We start from the raw sequence: 24197 nt of genomic DNA, 5'->3' as shown, positions 1-24197 counted from the left end.
GAGAAAGGCTCCCTAGAATCTCTTCTCAACAGTGATGGGGATGTGGCTCGGTTGTAGAACAACTTGCCTAGAATGTGCAAGGTCCTTGGTTCAATCTCAGGACTGAAAAAAAAGTGAATTTCAAAGCAAAGTTTTTCAGATGAGTTAAAACCTTTATACTCTTGTGCTTGCTATGTATGGGTGGAGTCCTGCCAGTTTCTAAGACACCCTCAAGACATCTTTCCTATTGTCCCAATGCAAAGTATTTGGCTTCTTATTAATAGCTCTAATATCTTTAATTTTATCTTCCTTGTTCCTAACTTCAAAACTACTCCTTTTCTGGGCACACTGAAAGTTTTCCAGATCCTTCTGATGTGGTTTTTGCTCCAAACTCTTGGTAAACTTGGTTAAAGCAGCTAGCAACGACCATTTCATAGCCTGATTACTAGGATGCTTGGAAATTTCTTCCACCATATTAACTAGTCCATTGTCTTTGAATTCAGCCTCGCACAAAATCTTAGGGTATGACCAAAATGTAGACACTTTCTTTGCCTGAAAGTAACATGCATGAATCCTAGTCTACAGAGTCCTTGTTTCCATCAGAAACCTCATCAGCATAGTCTTTGCTGTCTGCATTCTTCTTGGCTTTCTGGTTTTCTGGGCTTCCACCAGAATCATCCAGTAAGTTATGCTTATAGCATTCTAGGGCTTCTCTAGCCTACATCTCCAAACTTTTCCAAAATCCTCACACAACTAATCCCAAAGGCTCTGAACCATATTGTCAGGTCAACAGAGCAGCATCTCTACTTCTCTGGTACCAGTTTTCTGTGTTGGTCAAACTTTCTGTCACTGTGACAAAATACCTGACAGAAACAACTTTCAGAAGTTTCAGTTAATCACGGTGGGAAGGGCATGGTTGTGCAGAGCACCATCATACAGCCAGTAAACGAGGGAGAGAAAATGCATGTACTCGGGAATTCATCTTCACTGAACTCATGTAAGGCAAATGCTTACATGAGTGTGGTTATGGATTTGAGCATCAAACTATGTATGGGATGGCAATTCTGCCAGACAAAGAGGTTCTTTGTCTGTTCCCACTTCCAAAGTTTCTCCTCTATGTTTACCAATCCTCCTTGCTTTTATGGTCTTTCTTGGAATGGCTTTTACTTCCCTCCATGGCCACCAATAGGTAAAAGTTAGATTTTTCTAGCTTCTTGGTCAGGAAAGGCAGAACCTTATTTCTAGCTCCAGGCAAGAAGTGTAATTGACTTGGGTTCCATCATGTTCTTTTTCCATAGACCATCATCATGGTCAGAATAGTGAAGTCTTATGTTGGTTCAACTTTAATCACATGACTGAAGTTCTAGGATTGGCTCAGCCTCAATCACATGACTGTTTGAGGTTCTGATTGGTTCAACTTTAATCACATGACTGTTAGAGGACCTATGATTGGCTCATCTTTAATCATGTGATTGTTTGAGGTCCTATGATGGGCTCAGTTTCAATCGTAAGGCCATTCTTGGAGACTATGTATGATTGGAATGTAAGTATTTCTACAAAAAAGGGAGGTGGACTGATAGAAGGAGTTGATGTCTGGTACAGTAAAAAAGGGAGCCTAGAACACATTTGTGGCACACAGCAGATCCTCAGCAAGCTAGCCTTCTTAACCTCAAGCTGCTTATCTATAAAATGGTAATCTCAGTACTAGTAGTGAGGATGGGGTGATGAACCTTAGCACCCAATGGTGGAGGAACACAGTAGATGCTTCATAAATTCCTTTGTCCTTCCTCTTTCCTAGCCAGAGAAGTAGGAAGACCACCCTGTAAATAACTCAAGGGTTCCTGAGGAAATCCACTTGAGAGCTGCTTCTCTCCAGGACCCCAGAAACTCTAGAGCAAATGTAACTTGAGAAACACCGCTCTTACCACTTAGTAATTAGGCCATGATTGTTGTTTATTTGTGCGCTGTACTGTAACTCCCGCTGCCTGAGGCTGGTGCTGGAGCTCAGAAAATACAATTTCCTTCAAACTAATTTAGTTTTAAGAGGAAAATGAAAGTTTAAAGTAGTTTAATGTTTCGGCAAAGCCATAATGGCTGGGGAAGATTGGACGATGTGAACCAATAAAGCACCCTAATTCTTATAATAACTCAAGGCTTAACTTCCACACATCAGACCCATCCAGGCACTGACACTCAACTCAGCCCAAGACAGCGCAGAGTCGGTAGATGGCTGGACGATCATTCTTCTTTCTTTATTTTAATTCATTAAAAAAAAATAAACACTTTTGACTTTAGAGCCATAAAGGCAGGGTTGTTAGTATCATTTATACAGCATTGTAGTTATACCGCAAGAGACAATTTCAGGATTGGGCATTTCCATTCCCATATTTTCTTCAGACCTGAAAGTTTCAGAGTAAGAGCTCCATCTTTGGGCAGAACACATAAGGTTGGGGAAGGATGTTGTAGGGTTGTTGTAAAAAGTTAAATGGCATAGTGAAACTGAGGGGGGGAGAGGAAGCTGAGACTGTGAGTGAACAAGCACTAAGAACATAGCACCCATTGATTTGCCACACTTGAGTACCTACTGTGTGCCATCAGGTCTAAGGATCAATAGAGCCTTAGGTCCTGGAGCTTGGCTCAGGGTGTTCCCAGTCTCACTAGGGAGACAAGCCAGTGGAGATCTCAATCCTTCTTCATCTCTAACATGGGAATAATCATTAAACCCATTGGAACAGGGTTGTTGGAAAATCCAACATGTAAAGCACTTGGAAGAGTCTTTGGTATATAATCAACACTCAATAAATACCTGCTGGCTTCTAAGACAGGTCTAAAACAAATACTCCAAATTTACAAGGGCCAGTCACCCAGAACCCACAAACACCTTAGATAGCAATCAGCTGAGAATCTCCACTTCATGGGACTATGGGGTTCAGCATGAAGAATGTTCCTTTATCATGCTTGTGCCACTGACCATAGTTTTGAGGGCCTGGAAATCTGTGTCTATGAATTCTGATGACCCTCCTCCTGCCCTCACCTCATGGCAGAGAGCAGCGAAGCAGTGGAGAGTATGTGAGCTTTGGTTCTTCAACACTTGAGCAGTGTCTATGAGTTGTCTGATCTTCCTCAAAAACTGTGCTGATGCTAGGCACTGGTGGCTCATGCCTGTAATCCTAGCTACTCAGGAGGATCACAGTTTGAAGCCAGCCCCAGGCAAACAGTTTGCAAGACCCTATCTTGAAAAAAGCCAATACAATAAAAGAGCTGGTGGAGTAGCTCAAGTGGCAGGAGTGCCTGCCTAGCAAGTGTGAGGCTCTGAGTTCAAACTCCAATGCTGTCAAAACTGGTTCTCAATTATTGCATCTAGGAAATGGGTATTCTGGTTCTTACTATGTAGGTCATTGTCAAGGTTAAGTGAAGTAAATTCCACTGTGTGTACTCAAGTTCAAGCCATCATTATCTGTTGCCTGGAACTATAGTGGCCTCTGTCCCTCTTTTGCACCCTGTAATCTGTTGTCCACACAGTTTTCACACCCATGATTACAAATGCAAATCAGATCCCACCTGGCTTCTCATTTTTTAAAATAAAATCCCTTCAACTGTCTGGTTCTTGTCTGTCTGTCTGTCCAACATGTCTCCTGACTCTTCGCCCTCACCACGATGTCCCAGGTCCTTTTTATCCCTCAATATTGTGGGGCTTACTCCTACCTCAGGGCATTGCTTTTGCATGGAATCTTCTGTCTCTACTGAAGTTTGAACTCAGGGCTTCATGCTTGCAAAGCGGTACTCTATGAATCTGTCTCCAAAATAGGATGAGCCTCTGGAACTCAGCTTGGATATATCTATCTATATCATCTATTTATCTATCTGGCAGTACTGGGATTTGAGCTCAGGACTTCACACTTGCTAGGCAGGTGCCCAGCTAGATTATTTATTTATTTATTTAGGGACAGGGTCTTGCTATGCAGCCTAAGATGGGCTCAAATTGGCTAACTTCCTGCCTCAGCCTTTCAAGTATTGAGAGTTGGATTATAGGCTTGTATCACGCACCTGGCTTTATCCCTTCCATCTTTGCAAGATTGGCTTTTCTTTTTTCTTTTTAATCAGCTATTCTCAGCCTCAATGTTGTCTGCTCACTTTAAACTTCACCTCTTGCCTGGTCAGGCTAAAGCTGACCCCCTTTTCTTTTCCCTCATCTCTTGGTCAGCTTGGGGGTTTCACACTTGTCAGGACAAAGGTGAAGTTCAAATAAACACGTTTATTCCTTTATGGTTATCACTGTGATTGGAAGGGAATGGGTTGAGGAAGTTATTGTATCTCTCGATTATGTCTGATCTGTGATTCACAGATCAATTTTCTTTTCTTCATAGTGTTTACCACTATCATCTGCCTCTGAGTTTGCTGTGTTTCCTACTATTGTGTGAGTTCCATAAGCACAGAAATCTTGCCTGGGTGTTTGCTTCTGTATCCTCAATATATAGAAGAGCGTTTGGTGCTTAACAAATATTTGTGGAACAAATAAATAATGTGGTGTTTTCAAGATGTTCAGCCAAAAAAAAAATTCTCAATAGTTGTTATCCTCTGCATCTACTTGTGTGGTTTAGTTTTATTTACATAAAAACTGAAGGTGTTTGAATATTTGCTCAGGGAGTCAAACAGTATGAAAAGCTTACGCTCTGCATCATCAGTCTTGCATGGCTCCTGAATAGTTTCCTTTCTTCTTGCCATTTCACTAGAACTCATTGCTTTTTAGTGGCTTCCACCCATTGCCTTGTCTGCTGAAGTCCTAGGTGCATTAGTATTTGTTTTTTATTGCATTTCATTAATGCTATACAGAGAACAGCTATAAGGAAATCAGATCAGCCACTGTGCAGTCAGTCTTGGAGGGAAATCTCCAAGTCTGGATGGCTTTGAATTGTTTGCTGTTTGCATAATGGTGCTCTTTTGTCCCCAGCTAATTGGGTTAGGGCACCATGATTAAACAAACGTGCCTCCAGGCGGTGGAGTAGTTCCAGCACCTGTGTAAACAAAGCTTTCACTAGGAAAAAGTGAAGCTTGCATGCTTCCAGTGTTAAGAATACACAGTAAAGCTGTCTCCTGTCTTGGTCAGTTTGGGAGTTTCACAGTTCTCAGGACAAAAGTGAAGTTCAGATAAACAAGTTGTTTATTCCTTTGTGGTTATCATTGTGATTGGAAGGGAATAGGTTGAGGAAGTTATTGCATCTCTCAATTATGTCTGATCTGTGATTCACAGTCATAGAAAGGTAATATGCAGCACCCCACCCCCCCAAAAAAAGTCTCCTAAGAGTTGCTAGCTGCATGGTCCCTGTCTTGATTTATACCTGGCCAGGAGTCTGATGACCAAATGGAGGGAGAAGTCTTACTTAGCACCTGAGTGACCTTTGTAGCTTTGCCTCCTGCTATATGACCTGATATATGCTGTGTTTCAGTCAACTAGCATATATATGTACATGCACACACACTTATAATAACCAAAGTCTGGGAAAAAAATCTCATTTTTTCTCGTTATGTGTGTTTGAAGCATGCACAGTCATTTCTAGCTTAGATATACTTTTCCCTTCTTTCACCTGGAGAATTCCTATTTCTTAAAGAATTTAAGAGCAGGCTCAAATTTCATCTATTCTACAAAGTCTTCCAGATTGTCCAGGCATGGTTCCTTGCTCCCCTCATTGCTCTATTGTAGCCTTGTGTTCATATCACCATGATAAACCATGCATGTTTCACGGCAGGGTTGGCTGGATATGTCTGTCTTCTAGGTCTAGGTACTCTGCACATGGGTGTTTGATGAATACTTGCTGTAGGGATGGAAAACCCATGACAGGTGTGCCTTAACCCTTCATTCCCTGCTCATCGCAGACATCACCAATCAACTGCTCACACTCACAATTAGAGTTCACTTGAGAATAGAAACCTGTTTGCCATGCCTGAATCAGAAATCTTATTAATGTTTTCCTTAGGCCATTTGCTTCAGGGACTTTGTGAATCTCTGGGGATAGTGCCAAATAGCCCTATTTTGAAAATAAGAACTTGAAGGTGATTTGAGGTCATGCTAAACACTGAGACAAACTAATCTAGCTGTCACTGTCTTGTGTTACTCAGATGAATAAGATCTGCATAATTAAGTGTTGCATACATTTTGAAATGAAAAATCCCCCAAAAGAGAACAAGGAGGATGGCTCTAGCAGCTTTCCATTCCCTTTTCTACCAGCTCATCAGTTTGGCACAGAATATTCCAGGCTTCTCCCTTCCAAGTGCTAACCAGGCCTGCTTAGCTTCTGAGATCAGATGAGACTGGGTGCCTTCAGGGTGGTATGGCTCCAGACTTCTGAGTGAACCCACCCCATTCCCCAGAGCTCCGCCCTGAGGATCCCTTCATTTTCTTCTTCTGTCTTTACTTTTTAAGTCTTATCAAATTATGACAATCTCTTTCAAGAATGATAATTTAAAAATTCATTATTACTATTTCTTATGGTTCTGGAGTTGACCTGGCTCAGCTGGGTGGCACACACTTATGGCTTTCATGTGGCTTAGTCAGGTCTGGCTGTTACTGTATGATCTGAAAGCTCACTTGTATTTCTGGTACTTGACCTTGTAAGACTCAAGCAATTGGGAGCTGAATGGCTGGGTCTTCTTGGGTATTTGTTTCTTTCTCTGTTTGGATCTCCACGTGGACTCTCCAGCATGGTGGTTCAAGATAGCCAGGCCTCTTATTGGGTATCTCTGGCTCAAAAAGTGTGTGGGATAGGTGCATAATCTTTTTGTGACTGAGCTGCGTAAGTCATAAAGCATCAGCCTGTCACATTCTGTTCTTTCTGCAGTCATGAAGACCTGCCTCAATTCAAGGAGAGGGAGCATCTACTCCATCTTATGATAGGGATTGATGAGGCCCTGTTCTTGAAGCCAGAAATATTGTTGCAGACATTTTTGAAAAATACAGTCTTCCACAGTCCACCTTGTGGTCGTTAGCATTCATGGAACTTCCTTTTGCAAAATACCCTCCCTTTCTTCTCCAGGAGACTTCAGTATCATTGCACTTGGTCCAGGATCTGATCATCTAAGTCATGGGCAAGTGTGAATGAGGCTTCCTAAAGAGAAAAGTTATTTTTCCTAATGCACATCCAGTGTACAATGGTGGGACAGACATAGGGATGTCATTACAGACACTGCCATTCCAAAAGTGGGAAAATAGGAGTCACACAGTATTCACTGGTTTATAGAAATTTTGAAATATGACTGGGAACATGATGCTAGTTCTTTAATTAATATTTAGTCCTCTTTCCTGGGAATGATTGTTGGTGACAATGGATTTGGGTTTTGCCTTTTGAATCATTCTTTTTTTCTCTGTGAAAGAGCTGATACTCAAATCCAAATAGCTTTTATTCAGTCTGAGTTCTGTCCATAATATTTTTCTGATGTGTGTAAAGACCTTTTTGTTTTATATGTTTTTTATCCCTTTTTGTCCAATTTGGTGGTATTTTTGTCAACATAATTTCCTTAGAAACTCTGAAGATTTCTTGTGAATCTTACTTCAGTTCTCAGCTAGAGTCCATACCCTTAAATCTTATTGACAATAGCACTTATCTACCTTGGGCTACCTGTAGGATTGCCATGAGACTTGTTCCTTATATTTTGAGTTTAACGAAGTTCACTGAAGAATGGCAGAGATCCTCGAGGACCCTTTGCTTGTTGAAAGGATCTGTGAAACATCACTTTACATCGTTATGAGGGCTTAAAAGAAAGACTCTTATAGTCTCATTCTGGTTTTCATTTTTGTCCTAAGGCCACTTCTTAATTTAAGATTTTTCCCCTCATGTGTGAAAGTTAGAAATGAGGAAAACTTTTTTCAAACCCACATGCCCAGGATCCTTTATATCTTCTTTAAATTTGATTGAAAATCAAACAATGTCTCTTACAACATGGTTCTTTATCACACTGTGAGAACAGCAAAGACCATTACCAAAATTCCATATGGAATTCTAATCTCTTTATCCAAATCCAGTTCCTCTTGTATGTTTTTTCTATTTTCTACTTTCCTGGTGACTGTTATTTGAAACTTCCCATCACCACCTTACTGGAATTTTATTTTCCTAAGCCCTCACCAGCAACCTCCTCTAGCAATGGATGTATTCAAGCCCTGTGACTTGTGCACACCACTGTTCCAAAGCCATTGCTGCATTCTAGGTTTTGCTATGGCAGCATCTACATTGAGTTCTCTATTTCCATATAACAGAACATGCCAAAACAGTTGCTTAAAATCACAACAATATTTGTGCTATTGTCTTTCACAGATCTGGGGTTGGTTTGGCTCAGCTAGATTTTCTTACTTGGAGTCTTATACAGTTACGTCTAGAGTTGGACACATCTGAAAACCCACTCACTCAAGCCTGGCACCTGGACTGAAAGACTCAGTTGGGGGCTGGAAGAAGTGGGGCCTCCCAGAATTTTTTTTTTTTTTTGGTGGTGCTGGGTTTCAACTAAGGGCCTTGCATTTGCTAGGCATGTATTCTACCACTTGAGCCAGACCCTAAACTGAAATCCTTAGTTATTTTTGATTTCTTTAGTTTATTTTTGATTGGATCTCTCACTTTTGCCCACAATCTTGCTACCTCTGCCTCCCATGTAGCTAGAATTACAGGCATGTACCACCATGCTTGGCTTGGTTTGTGGAGATAAGGTCTTGCTAACTTATTTGCCTGGGGTGGCCTCAAAGTACAATTCTACCTCTGCCTTCCAAGTAGCTGGTATTACAGGCATGCACTCCATGTCTGGCCTTTCCCAGCATTTTTAAACATCTCTGTGTCCACTCCCTGTGTGTCTTCTCCAGCATGGCAGCTTCAAGGTGACTGGAATTCTTGCATAATAGCTCAGGGTTCCAAAGGCGTGTGACTTGAGAGAGAAAACTAAGCAGAAGCCACAATGTTTTTTATACCCAGCTTTGCAAGTCATGAGGCATCACTTCTGCCATGCCTGCTCATGGATGTAGTCACCGTGTTCAAGGGCAGGCATGTACACTCCACCTGATGAGAGAGTGTCAAGGTTTTGAATGAGCACATGGGACCCTCCAAATTACTGTTGTTGTTTTAAGCCATTATATTCTAGAGAACACTTTTGGAAAATATAATCATCATCCATGATGAGGAACTCAGTCATTATTCCACGATCAATGGGTCATCAGAGTAAAGTCTTAGCATGCATGGGCATCCATTCTGGAAAGATCACTCTGGTCGCAGGAGAAAGGATTGGAAAGAGCACAAGAACGAAAGCAGGGCAACCAGTGAGAAGTATTCCACTCGAGGTATATATCCAAGGGAATTGAAAATGTGTCCATTAACTGATGGATGAATACATCAAATCATGGTCTGTACATACCATGGAATAGTATTCAGCCATGAAAGGAGTGAAGTATTAATAAATGCCACAAGATGGAAGAACCTTGAATACATTATTCTGAAAAAAAAGAAGGCAGATGCAAAACTCAGGCTTACTCCAGGCTGCGTTCCTGTGCTCACTCTTCTCCATTTAAGAGTGTCTTTCCTTTTGGTGACTTTCTGTCTCCCCAAATCCTTACAATCCACTAAGGCAGAATGCATGCTATCTACCAAGGAATCTTAATATTCCCTCCATTTTTCTGAAATGTATATTATGTATTAATTATATGTTTGTGTATTTACTTAATAGCACTTGCATGATATTTTTTATTGTAAAGAAATTAGCAGCCAGACACTGGTGACTCATGCCTGTAATCTTAGTTATTTGGGAGACTGAGACTAGGAGAGTTGCAGTTTAAGGCCAGCTTGAACAAATAGTTCATAAAACACCACCTCCAAAATAATTAAAGCAAAGTGGACTGCAGTTGTGGCGCAAGTAGTAGAGTGCCTGCTTTGTAAGTGTGAAGCCCTGAGTTCAAACCCCAGTCATACACTCACACACACACACACACACACACACACAAGAAAAGAAAAAAGAAAGAAAAGAAAAGAAAAGAGAAAGAAAAGGAAAGAGAAAAGGAAGGAAAAAGAAAAGGGAGGAGAAAGAAAAGAAAAGGGAGGAGAAAGAAAAGAAAAGGGAGGAGAAAGAAAAGAAAAGGGAGGAGAAAGAAAAGAAAAGGGAGGAGAAAGAAAAGAAAAGGGAGGAGAAAGAAAAGAAAAGGGAGGAGAAAGAAAAGAAAAGGGAGGAGAAAGAAAAGAAAAGGGAGGAGAAAGAAAAGAAAAGGGAGGAGAAAGAAAAGAAAAGGGAGGAGAAAGAAAAGAAAAGAGGAGAAAGAAAAGAAAAGAGGAGAAAGAAAAGAAATTACCAGTCAGGCATGGCGATTCATGCCTGTAATCCCAGCTACTTGGGAGGTGGAGATTGGGAGGATCTTGGTTCAAGACCAGCCTGGAAAAAAGTTAGCAAGACCCTATCTTAATCAATAATCTGGGTGTGGTGGTGTGCATCTGTGGTCCCAGCTACATGGGAGGCTGTAGCTAGCTCTGAGGCCAGTCTGGGGGAGAACAACATGAGGCCCTACGTGAAAAATAACTAAAAGCAAAAAGAAGATTGGGAGCATGGCTCAAGTGGTAGAACACCTGTCCAGCAAGTTCAATCCCCAGTACTGTAAAACAAAACAAAGCAAAACAAAAAATTACATTAGTGGACTGTAAGTTCCTCAAGAGTGGATAATCCATTAAGATAGTTTGTGTTGAAAGTGATAAAGTACCAATTTCAGTCTCATTAGAGGAAAAAGAAAAAAAAAGTCCAGAGTCTGGGCTATTTTCAGATGTGTCTTCGTTAGGGCTCAGGTCTTTCTCTAGCTTGACTCTTTGCAGGTTTTACCCTAGGGTGAGTAAGTGAAGCCCCTGTCTCTGATAGGAAGCTCAGCTCCATGATTTGGTTTGGAGTGGTCCTTCCTTCCCTGGTACCATCTTCCTGTGTGGGAGTGTGAGATGCATGAAATAGCTGATCGCCAGACTGTTCCTGGTGTGAAGGGGAATTCAGTTTGACCCCAGAGACCATGGCTCAAGAACAGGAAATTGAGCAGTTTTTAGAAGGAAAATTGGAGTGGTGTTGCCAAAGGAATGGGAGATGGGAATTGAATGGTGAAAGTGAACGTGTCCATTCTGGTTCATTTCCTCAGCCCTTAGAATAGCACAAGCATAATTGAAGCCTGAGATACAAATACCATTTTCCAAATCACAACCTGTAGGCAGGAATAACATACTTTGAAAGGTGAGCTGAATAGGGTAGACATATGATTTTAAGCCCTCCCAGTATTTGGGTTTTGTATATTAAAAAGTGATGCTCCGATTGTCATTTTGACATTTCTTTTAGACCAGCAAAGATGTTCTGGATATTCTGAAAGTCCAGATCAGTGGGTCTCAACCTTTATGTTTGATGGTATAGTTGTGGTTACTCTTAAAATTCAATGAAAGATGCAGATTTCACTTGGAATATTTTGCAGTCCACTAATCATTTGCATGGAATTTTATTCCCAAGCGGGGAAGATTTGTCGTGAATAGTCACATCCATCATTGATTGAATGTGGTGTATTTCATGATCTCTTACTGTTTTCAAAATTTTCCTCTTGGAACTACCATGACTCAGGGCTAGAGGGCATTGTGTACCTTGAAACCACGTCAGCTACAGCATGAGAGCTTCTAGGATTTTCACACAAAAAGGCTTGTTCACTGCTCAGTTAACAAGTGAGTCCTTCCAGCTCCCAGGAGGGAATGAAGTCAGCCCCCTGTGAAGAAAAGGATGGGGACAGGGGGAGAAGAACTGCCTAAATGTTTCCCTCATTTGTATGTTGATGAAATGTCGGCAATCTCCCTAGAGTTCGAGTGCCTGGTTTGGATTGATTTCCCAGCAAGGATCCTGGTGTGTTGGGATATGCTGCAATGAGGTTCAGAGTCCCAGACCTGCCTCTGGCTTCCTGTGGGATTCCAGGAAGGCCCCTTCCCTTTGCTGAGTCTCAGTGCTCTCATCTGTAATAGGAAGGGCTGGATTAGTTGTTCCCAAGCTCATCACAGTGTGTGATGCTTCTTAGGTTCAGATATTTCAGGAGAGGTAGAGACGTGAGAAGAGAAAAAATGCAGCCAAGGAAGACTGTGGGTAGACTCAGAATGAATGTATCAGGAGAGCCTATGAGGATATGGGTGAAGCATATTCAGCAAAAGAATTTGTAGAATTAAAGGAGACTCCTCCATAACACTAAGTGGTTTGCATATGAATGCAGTCTGTTTATTCAAAACAGAAAATACCTCTTAGGCAGCCTTTGAAATAGTCCCAAGGATTCCCAACTTCTTGTAAAATCCCCTTCCTCTAAAGTGTGAACTCAACCTAGTGTCAACAGAATAAAACAAATGTGATGGACGCTTTGGAGCGTCAGTTACACTCTGATGGCAAATTCTATTTTGCATACTCTCCCTCTCTGATTTGCTGCTCTAAGTAAGCCAGCTCCCATGCTGTGAGCTGCTCCAAAGAGAGACTCCTCTGTCCAGGTACTAATGGAGGCCTCTTTGGTCAACAGTCACTGAGAAACAGAGGCTTTCTGTTGAATCCTGCCAACCCCCGTGGGAGTCATGAGTGAACTTGGAAATGGATCTTCTTCTACTTGAACCTTTGGATCAGACTGCAGCCCTAGTGACAGTTTTATAGACCCTGTGAGGACCTTGAGACAGAGACACTCATCCAAGCAATGCCTGGACTCCTGACACACAGAAGTTGTGAGATGATATGGATAATTTCTATATAGCAATAGCTAATATAAATAGTAAAGCTGTGGCTTTCAAACTGTTCTTTCTTTTTTTAATGCCATTTCCGGCTTTTTAAAAAAAAATTAGTGTTAGCATATCCTAGTTGTACAGGGGAGTTTCCTTGTCACATTTTCATATATGTCAAACTGTTCCATGTCTTAATGGTGTGACTTTAGGTAGGTCTTTTACTTTCTCTAAACCTTGGTTTTGTCATCCATAAATGGTCCCTACCTCCTAGGATTGTTGTGTTGTCTAACTGAGATCACACATGAAAAGTGCACGACACAGTGTCTGGAATATGTGCAGTAAACGACAGCCACCATCATCATTCTTATTGTCTTCATATCATCCTCATCTTTGGAATCCAATAACAGACAGGTGGAAACCAATAGCTGTTAAAAAGTCTTTCCTGAGTACTTTCCTATCCTTCTTCCACTAATGGCCGTGGCAATCGTATACAAATGACTCAATCAGAGAGCCCCAGCCTCTGACAACACCAATTAGTCCAAGTGGTATTGGTGTTGGCTCAATAGAACCATTTTAGACTCTTGTCCTGAGCTTTGCACACAGTTGCTTCTAGAGAGAGGCTGGGAGAGGGTTTCTTCAGTGGTGCAGAATTTCCGGCAGCTGCAGACATAGAGTAAAATCTTTCAATCTTTCCCCCAGAACAGAGGCCAGTAGTAATTTCCAGCTAACCTTTTTGCTATTTATTTTATTTCTAATAGAGTTAAATCTAGTAATTAACAATACACCCAAGTTCCCTTAAGAAACAAATATATTAGCAGAACAGAAACTTCAAGGCCCATTTCAAGGTCATCTGCAAATAATTTCTCATAATTGGCCCTTTTAGGTAAAGCCTTTCATTGTTGTAACAAACACTGGTCCTTGTGAGGGCGCTTGCAGCTGATTACCTCTGAAGAATGGGACTTGAGGGAGCTCACACAGTGAGCACTTTTCTCTATTCCTGCCCTGGAAGCAGAAACTCCATCAGGGAATTGCAGGTAAGAAGGCACACCCACTCCATCTCTGGACTTCCTGGGAGTCTTCCAGAAACCTTTCAATATTTTCACTTTTGGGCACCAACTTCCCTCCTGGATGGTCAGGATAGGCGATTTCTAGAAACACACTGACTTATAATCGAGTTCTAACTTTCTTCCTTGGATATGAGAAAAGGCTTATTTGTATGCAGGTATTTCTTTAAATGGAGAAACTAGCAGTTTCCCTTTGGATGTACTGAACTTGAGATACCTAAAAACACACCCAAGTAGGGATATCAAGTAGTAATTGACTGGGGGGAGTCCATAGCTCCAGGGAGAGTCTAGCTGGATGCATGCACCCAGCAGTTACCAGTAAGTGGAAGGTATGGTGGTGGGTACAGAGACAGGGAAAGTTTAGCTCCTTCTGGCTGTGATGTAGGCGCTCTTTCCTTTTTCAGGTGAGCTGAGCAGAATCCCAGGATGCCCCAGGCAGATTGATTAGGTCTTTTCTTGGGTTACCAGGGCCATTACTCCAGTTTTCCAACCTCCATTGCACTTCTGACTCTCGCAGGCAACTGTGTCTCGATGGCAGAAGCTGGGTACAGAGATGATGAAGGCACATCATTGGTGCATTTGGAAGTATTACCTGAAAATGCGTCATTAATACCTTGACTCTACTGTCTATCTCCATACTGTGGTCTCTACAATTCTGTGATTGTCTTTTTCTCTATCTTTTTTTTTGGAAAGAAACTTCTGGATGTATTTGTCAGGCTGGAATCATAAGAATTTGTGGCTTGTGTCTTGGCCTAAAACTACTCTTTCCCAGACTCAGATATAATCCCAGGAAAGGTCTCTGATTAGCTCATTTGGGTCACATGCTCAACCCTTGGGCCAATAACTTTACAGGTAGGATGGGTGCTACCTGAGTTTCTCTATTTCTTTCTCATTTTGTTACTCTCTCTGTGAACATATTCATTCATTCTCTCTTTATCTTCTGCTCTTTATCTCTCTCACTCAGTTTCTCTGTGTCTCCCTGGATCTCTCTTGTCCTTTGTGGTCTCAGATTCTCTATCTTGTCCTGTGAGGCCATATGTATCTCTTTCTCTATCTTCTTTCCTCCTTTCCATTTCCTTCTCTACTGTCTTTGCAGGTGCTGCCTGTTTCCCCATGAGGACAGAACCTAAATCTGCATTGCTCACTTCTGTATCCTGCCTAGTATATAGGAGACATTCAATAAGTATTGATTGAATGAGTGAATAGGAAGATCAACCTTCACTTAAAGATTTACAGGCAGAAGAAAATCAGTTCCATCTTGGAGAAAATGATTAGGAAGTACTTTGTATCATGTCATTTTAGAAATTGGAAGAGACCTGTGGCATTGTAGTCTTGGCCGAATGTATCCTGGAATGGAGGCAGAGGACTTGCCTCATGGTCTTAACATCTCTTTCATCTGCAGATTTCATTATCCCATCACCTGCCTGTAATAACTATTCTGTGCAATCTCTATCAGTTCTTCATGATGTCTTGTCTACATGTCTTTTGTTATACCTTTAGTCTAACTTCGAGATCTAGTCATCACCAGACTGTGCAATGGTGAGTTTTCCACCATTTCACTAAGTTTTTCCTAAATGAAAACTTGGAATTTCAGAGCAGTCTTACTGGAAAACACTCCTTTGGAAGGAAAGATTCCTGGGTTCATAGTCTTGAAAAGATCTTGCTGTGTGCTGGGGTAAATTGTGCCATCTCTCTGAACTTCAGTTTTCCATCTACACAATAAGCTAGGTCAGGTTATTCTCACAGACCTCTCTCACAGGGATATTCTCTATCAATTCATAGGTTAAAAACACAAGTGTTCTGTAGCTTGTGCTTGTCAACTATGGCCAAATCCTAAATAGTATGGCAAATACCATCTGCCTCCAACCTTCAGTAATTTTGTAGAGCTTCTCATGTCCTCCTCCTGTCATCTTCTGTACCCAGAAGCCAAGGATGGCTTTGAATCCTGTCAATCCCCTTTACCTGTCCTTTATGCTGGGTCATTAGAATGCAATTGTCATGAATGGTGGAGAAAGAGAGGAACAACATTCAGACATTAATGGAATCTGCCACATAAATTGCATCAGAATATTTTATATCAAGCAATATAATATGTGGTCTTCCGGGAGGGATCTGTTCATAAAAGATTGATCCCGTTAGAGACAGGAACCCATTATCTATTTAGCTGCCCTGGGTCATAGAATAAAGAACAGCTTACTCATTCTTTTACTAAACAAGCATTTAATGTTCACCTTCTATGTCCTAAGAACTGTCTTCATCATGCCAAACTTCACAGGCAAGAAATTTCATTCTGAGGGAAGAATGGTTAAGTTTCCAGATCCAATTCTGTCCATCGGTAATTGGATAAACTTGGAAAAAATTTCTTAAACTTGATGACCCCCAAAGTGGTTTATGGAGAGGTCTAGGGATGGCAGTGGATGCAAAGGGAGCAGCACAGCTCCCAGGACATACAAAGCACTAGAACCAGTCATTACTGTCACCACCATGTGCCAGGAAGAAGGGCTGAGGCTTTGTTTGCTTACATCGTCTCACAGTCCTCTGACCCAGCGCTCCTGTCTGACAGTTGAGACAGCATTCTTGCCTAAGTTCATACAACTCTAAGTATTTGCTACAAAAAATAAATGGGTGCCAGATTCAGGTGGGTCTTTTGGTCCACCTCTAAATCCATCGTTATTTGCTTTAATATAGAGTATCTCATTTATTCTGCACAGTACACTGAAGTGGTAGGTGCTACTATTACCTCCATGGTGCAGATGAGGAAAAAAGGCATTTAAAGGTGTGAGGCCTCATCTTCACCTCTATCGCCATGCACTTTTCCAACAACCCTGCTTTAGGGGTATTTTCACTTTGCAGCCAGGGTAGCTGAGACTTGGAGAGATTAGGTGAACTGCCTCAAGAGTCAATGCAAATATAAGACAGAGATTGGAAGCACACAGATCTATTTGATTCCCAAATCTGTCTTCTTTTCCCTAAACAATGTACCCAGAAATTCCATTTCTGGAACCATATGTCCTATGTTTTAATTTATCAAAAAATGGCATCTTTTGGGATGGACATGGTGGTACAGCCTGTAATCCTAGCTATTTGGGAGGCAGAGATGGGAGGATCCAATGCTGGACCAGTCCAGGGAAAAAGTTTGTAAGACTATCTCAAAAACAAGTCAGGTGTTGTGGTGCGTGCTTGTAATTCCAGCCACATGGGAGGTTGAGATAGGAGGACAGTGGTCCATGGCCAGCTCCAGACAAAAGTTCAAGACCCTACCTGAAAAACTCAAGCAAGAAGGACTAGGGTTGTGGCTCAAGTGGTAGAGTGCTTGCTTAGCAAGAACAAGGCTCTGAGTTCAAATACTGGTATAGCCACCTACTCCCGTGCAAATGGCATCTACTTAAAATTGTAGCACCCTTCCCCACATCTATGGGCCTTTCCTGCTTCATTTTTATCCCCACTACTCTTCTTCTTGCAAGTGGCATGTTGTATGTACTTATTTTGTTCACAGTCTCCATCCCTTCAACAAGAGAGTAAGTGGGTGAATACAGGGATTTCTCCCTGTCTTATCAATTGCCATGTCTCTCACTCCTGGACTGCGCCTGGTTCAAGGATGGCATCTCCACAATTATTCAGTTCATATATAATCTCAGCCCCATAATTCTACCACTCCATACCTGCCATCTTGCTTTGATAAATTGTTTCATCCCTCTGTATCTCAGTTTCTTCAATAGCAAAATGGAGAAAATAACAAAGCCCAACATAGACTGGATGCGATAACTGAAGGGGCCCATGTACCTACGGGGCCTAAAAGAGGAAGTGCTCAGCAATTGATAACTACTATTATGTAATCCATTACATGCCAGTATTTTAATGATAGCAACCATCCTTTAATATTGGCCTACTGTACCAATATTTGTTTTACATTTATTAGCTAATCGACTCCTTTAAGTGACCATTATCCTTATGTTACAGATAGGGAGGCAAAGGAGGACTAAAAGACCATGCATTTTGTCACCATGTCCTCAGTAGCAGTGAGGGAAGGTATCTCATGTTTCCCAGCAAGTCATCCTCTCCTGTTGTCCTATGGAAGCTAGCCCCAGCATCGTGTTGGCCTTTCATGCTTTTATTTATTAAGCTCTACAGCATCAGTGTTGGTTTGGAAAATGCCTCATTGACATCCTCCCTTAATTAATACTAGTCTTAGTGTAAAGCCTCATTAATAGTACTATTTTACCTTGAGGCCTTAGGCCATGCAGTGCTCAGGACAATCTATTTATACCCACAGCATTTAGAGTAACTTCCCTTCCCCCATTCTATCACACAAGAAGAAAATCAATTGATACTAAATGCTGTTGCAAAATCAGATTTATTACCCTGAGGACTGAGAAAACGAAGAGCCAATTTGGTGACAGGGTGTAGTTCATTTCTTATTTTCTAGCATGTAAATTACAGGTTGTCGTAACTTTTTCACTCTTTGGGTACACACTACCTAATTCTACAAAAAAAGAGAAATGTTTGGGTTACAAAGATCAAGTGTCTCCTTTCTGGGCACAAGAGCAATCTCTTCTGCCTTCTGATAGATGATGATCTGTCAAAATGAAAAATTAATGACCACTTCCTCAATTATCACTGCTTGCCTCTGTTCTCTTAATGCCTTCCCCTTCTTCCTTTTCTCCTTCTTCTTCCTGCCCCTGTCCCTTCCTCCTTCATCTACTCCTGTAGTGTGACTCTGTTTACCAGTAGTGAGTCAGAGGCAGAGAAATGGAGTGGCGGTGAATTGGAATGAAAAGAAAAAGAAAATCAAATCGATTGACTTCCAGACACATAGGGCATTTGTCAAAGTATAAAAAGATGGCTCTTCTTTACTCACTAAATGCACCAGAATGGTGAGACACACCAAAGGCTTCCTGGGCACTCTTCTCTCCTATTACAGAGGAGGTGTTAACCTGTGTGGTGGAAACAAACCATCAGACACAACTCTGCTCTTGTATGGATGAGAAGACAGGGCCTCAGAGAGAATATGACTTTTATGTGATTGGTGAAATTGGTACACTACATGAGCTGGGTCTCCTCCCTCCTTTTCCTTCTTTTTTTTTTTTTTTTGCAGTACTAGAGTTTAAACTCAGTGCCTCAGGTTTGCTAGGCAGCTGCTCTGCCACTTAAGGCATAACCCCAGCGCTTTAGGCTTTAGATATTTTTTGAGTAGGGTCTTGTGTTTTTGCCTGGATTGTGATTCTCCTATGCCTCTCATGTAGCTGGGATCACCGGTGTGCACAACACCATGCCTAGCTTACTTGTTCCCATGGGGTTTTGGTAACTTTTTCCCAAGGCTGAACTCAAACTATGATCTTCCTGATCTCCACCTCCCAAGTAACTGGGATTATTATAGGCATTAGCCACTGTGCTCAGCCCAAATCCTCTCCCTTTCCTAGGTCCCTTGAAAAACCTTTTGAATTCTCATTTCATTTCCCTGGCTGTGTGGAAAGTGGTCCTCTGACTTCATCATAATAACCATTTTCAGAATTTACCAGATGTGGCTAGGTGTCTACTTCTAGGACAATTAGGCTTGCTCTGGCCAATCAAGTGTGACAGCAGCTGTAAGAGTGGATGTGGAATCTGCCACCTTACCTTACCACTGTGGTGGCAATCTTCTAAGTGTGATGGAGTTACATTGTTACCCACCAGGACCTTGAGTGATTACAAGGAGGCAGACACTTCTGAGAACCCATTACCACACAGTGTGAGCAAGAGAATGTTTTGTTGAATGAAACCCCTGGGACATTGGAGTCATTTTCTTTACTTCAGCAAAATGTAGCCCATCCTGACTCCTGAAGTCATTGAAATAATTGAGGAATCAAACTCTTTCCAGGCTTCCTGCAGATGTATCTGTACCTCATTCACTGTCTCACTTCCTCAAGGCTGAGCAAATGAGTTATCTCCTCTCTTCTACAAGACATACCACTTTCTCCTAGACCTTTAATGTCCCCCTTCCTTTTGTTTCTGACTTGCCACTGTGGCATCATAATTTCTTCCATCACTAAAATCCTTCCATTGACTTCTCCACCTCAAGCTTCTACCCATTCTCCTTTCCATTTCTCATCTAATATTTTTGAAAGAGTTGTCTACTCTTAGTTAGCTTCTCCTATTTCTCATCTCCACTTCCTCTCAACCATTATCAGGTGCTTTCCAGGGCTCCATTGAAGATCCCTGTGATGCTCAGTGACATTGTCTTTATCTGAATGAGATCAATTTTGTCTTCTTGAAACACCACAATCCTAGGATTCTATTACACCTGATCCCATGGATCTTTGCCCTCCAGGTCCTTTGTCGTCTTCTTGGATCTTTTTCTCCTTCAGTATCTACATGTATAATTGATGTTTCTTAGCATTCTAGAAGGCCCTTGTGTTTTTGTCTTAGTCCCCATTTAGCTGCCCACCCATAGTTTTAATTCTTTGTAACTCTTAGGTCACATATCCAGTCTAGATGCCTTACTGAAAGTCACAACATACCACTGGCTCATGGACATCTCAGAATATTTGTACATTTGTCCTCACTGACAAGTCCAGAATAGACTTGTATAGACAGGCTGATAAGAGTATCAGCTTCCTCCCACAAACTTGTTTTTCTTTTTCCTGCCTGGTGACGACATTGTCTAATTATCCAAGCCAACCCCTCCTCCTTTTCAGAATCTCAATGCATAAGCCATATCCCCATCCCTCAAGGATAAAGGGGAGAGAGGAGGATAAAATTATATTAAGCAAGAGAGAACCTACCATGAGAAAGAAGGGGCTGTATGTTTTTAGCTGTTTCTCTTTGAGGGCTTCTGCTGGTGATTTTGAGAAATTTCTTCACCTACACAACCCTTTCTCAGTGATAAACTGAATAAGTTGAATACAGATATCTCTGAGGGCCTTTTCTGCATTGGTACCGTATCTTAGAGCAGATATTCTGATAGTGCTCAAGTAGGCCCTGAATTTGTCAACTCCCTCAAGTTAAGATGCACGTATGGCTTCTGGGATCAAGGTGGAAATGGAATGAATAATGGGATTCGGGAAGCAAAGAGCTCAAGGAACATAACTTGACTCCCGCTCTCCCTGGAAGATAAGAGAAGGGAAGGGAAGACAGAATGTTCTGCGACAGTTAAATGAGGACTACCTAGATTCTTCAACCTAATGGCTGTGGGATCATCACACACAAAAAGTCATAGTTAGAATTGTCCCCAAAGACCTCTAGCATCCTTTAATGTGAAGCCTCAGGGAAACTGGCTGTTCTTTGCCTTAAATAAGGTGACTACTATGGTTGGTCGCAATTATAGAATATTTTCAAGATCACTTGGGAAAACAGTTTTATGTTCTTTCACTGTAACTCTTCAATTATAGTCTGTCAGCTGATCAGTCCCATGTCAGACTGGTCTGTGAGGCTTTCCATGATCTGGTCCCTGATCTTGCTTCTTATTGCACTACTCTCCCTGGCTGGATCCTTTGTCAGTCTCTGCATTGAGGTGATGAAGGTGGAGAGCCATGTGAACACATGTGGAATAGACAGGCACTGAGGGAGTCAGTGGGGTAAGACTCATTAGGCAAGAGCAGTCACAGAGATTCCCACCTCTAAAGGCTGATCCTTGTTTCTCTGAAACACTCATACCTCCCTTCAGGCAGCCAACTGAGACACCCTGCACCATAACATTCAGGAGCATAGGCTTTGGAGATATCCTGGTTAGCTGTGTGACTTTGGGAAAGTTACTTTACTTCTTTGAACTTTGGTGTCATCATTACAGCTCTTTAACTCAACACAAGTTCCAGTCTTCATCATCTACCACAATAATTATCCTCCTGATCAAGTTTTCATTTCTTCACTTAAGGCTGTTGAACCTCTCAGGCAGCCTGGGTTCCCCTTATCCTCACCACCCCATCCTAGTAGTATCTGTCACCTATATCCCTTCATTTAAATATTTTCCTAATAGCACTAACACTTCTCTTTAGAAGACAGATGGGAGCTCAGGCAGTAGAGAAAGTACATAAAATATGGGATTCAAGTCTATGGTTTGTTGCTAGTCATATGACCTTGGATACCTCATATAACTAGCTGAAACTGCACTGTCTTTTGGAGGGTCATTAATTTATAGTCCCACCAATAGTGTATATTGTACAATTAATATACACCAATAAAAAAGAATTGACTAAAATTAAAAAGTAGAGGATTAATGCTACCCTTTTACTCAGGATTTTGTTGTTGTTGTTACTGGGGCTTGAACTCAGGGCTTTGCACTTGCAAAGGAGCTGCTCTACCACTTGCTCCTCCAGTCCATTTTGCTCTGGTTATTTTGGAGATAGGGTCTCACAAACTGTTGTCTCAGGCTGGTCTTGAGCTGTGATCCTCCTGATCTCAGCCTCCCAAGTAGATATTATTATAGATGTGAGCCACTGGTGCCCAGCTTCTCAGGATGTTTTTAAATATCAGGTGGGATAAGATGCAAATGTTTTGGGTGATGGTGACGTGTCTGTAGGTATCAAGGGAAATCATATTAAATTTGTTATCTGAGCTGTTGGCTGTAGGAAGATCTCCCTTCCCAAGTCATTTTCAAGAAACCTCACGGTATCCAATTATTTGTCTTCTGTGCCAGCCTATGTTAGGTGTGAGGACATTCTGCTTCAGAATATCCCATGCTCTAGTTTATAGATTTCTACCACCTAGGTTTCAGAGAGATGGAACTCTGTCATTCCTCATGGGTAATGGAAACGTCACTTCTGAATCCAGTGTCAAAAGTCCAAGTCATGATTCTTGGGAAGTGAGAAGATGCTCCTCTCTGTGCTCAGTTAGGAAGGAGGCCCCACAGTGTGACTGATTAAGCATTTAGTAAGAAGTTTCCCTCTATTTCCCATGCCTTCTTAGGCCATGAATCCGTTGGGTTGGGTCTAAGAGTTCCACGGAGGTGCTGCACAGAGCCTGGGTCTCTGTCACCTTCCCATCACTGGCACTCAGGTGCATGGCACTAGAACACACAGATGTTGGTGGATTGAAAATGCCAGCCCTGCACATTCCTGGAGACTTGGTTGGTAACTCACGGGAAACACAAGTGCTCCTTTTGTGTTGCACTAGTTGGGGGTGTCACACAATGAAGTCACTTGACTCAAAATATTGATGCCTGTTTTCCTAGTCATTTCCTCAAAGTGTTACAAAGTGCTTATCCTCATCCCTCCTGTGTCTTACATCTCTGTTCCCTGGATGTTTGTGCCTGCTGCTGCACCACAGCTGTCTTCTTTGGTAGCATGTTCTCTCAGGAGTCCTATGTTTCATCCTCTAACTTGACCTCTGTTGGTGCATTCTCACTCAGCAGGTGTGTCTGCAACAGGCCCAAAGCTCTACAGTGGCCAGGGTTTGTTCTTTCCTCCCAAGTTGCTCCTCTACCTTTGTGGAGCTGCAAATGGATAGGAACATCCACCTCCATCCACCAGAAGCAATCTGCAGCCCAGCTTCTTCCCAGATAAGAACCCTGCAAAGCCCAGAGCATGGAACTCAGAAGTGAATTCTCTTCCTTTAGTTCATCTCTATCATGACCTTGTACATCAGGTCAAGTTCATCCTGCATCTTTCCACACCCCCATCTACCTTACCAGTGTGTTTCTTCCACACTTAATAAGACAACATCATAAGTTAGATTGACTTGGTTTCTCAATAAATTGTCATGGCATAAGTGCCTGCTACTTTGTATTGTTCAAATATTCAGGAGGAATTAATGATATTGAGTGGCTACTGTGAAGATTTATGTGCAGATCTAGGGAGGGTTGCTTTTTGTCTTTTTATTCCCCCCCCTTAAAGTAATAATAAAGATTACAAAAGAGAAATAAGCAGGGAAAGTTAATTTGAAATGAATCTTTAATCAGATTTCATCTGTTTGAAGCAAACGTCTCCTTTGTCTGAGCACGGCTGCAGAGGCGGAGCCTGGAGACACCATTCTGTAGATAGATCCTCAAAGTCAAAGCCATTCTGACAGAAATCAAACGAGAAATAATTTCTCCCTGAAGGAATTCTGTTTTAGCTTAATGACGGCTGGAGTGTTCCTGTTGAAACGCCATACGGGGGCTTTTTAATTACGATTCATACTGTCCAGTTTAATGGCAAGAATTTCACTTATTTATTTATTTTTCTCTGAGCTCATTTGTTGAGTGTGTACTGCCAGATGCAGGGTTTACTCCAAGGTGAAGAAGTGAATTAACTTCTAAAGGTAGATGTGTGCCCAAATTTTCCCTTTATAGAAGACAAGAAAGAGCCTACTCTGACCAATCCAACTCAATGTAATCAAACTGGAGTTAGAAATGTAATTCCCAGGACCACTGAGAGACATCAATGAGAGGAACAAGTTGAATCCATAGAGTAGGAGGTCCAAGATTGAGAATCCAAAAATGAATCTAAAATAGCCATAAAGACTGTTGTTCAGCTAAGAATGTGCT

Source organism: Castor canadensis, chromosome 17 (genome assembly GCF_047511655.1).
Source record: "Castor canadensis chromosome 17, mCasCan1.hap1v2, whole genome shotgun sequence".
Taxonomy (NCBI): Eukaryota; Metazoa; Chordata; class Mammalia; order Rodentia; family Castoridae; genus Castor; species Castor canadensis.
This window is presented reverse-complemented; position numbering follows the sequence as displayed.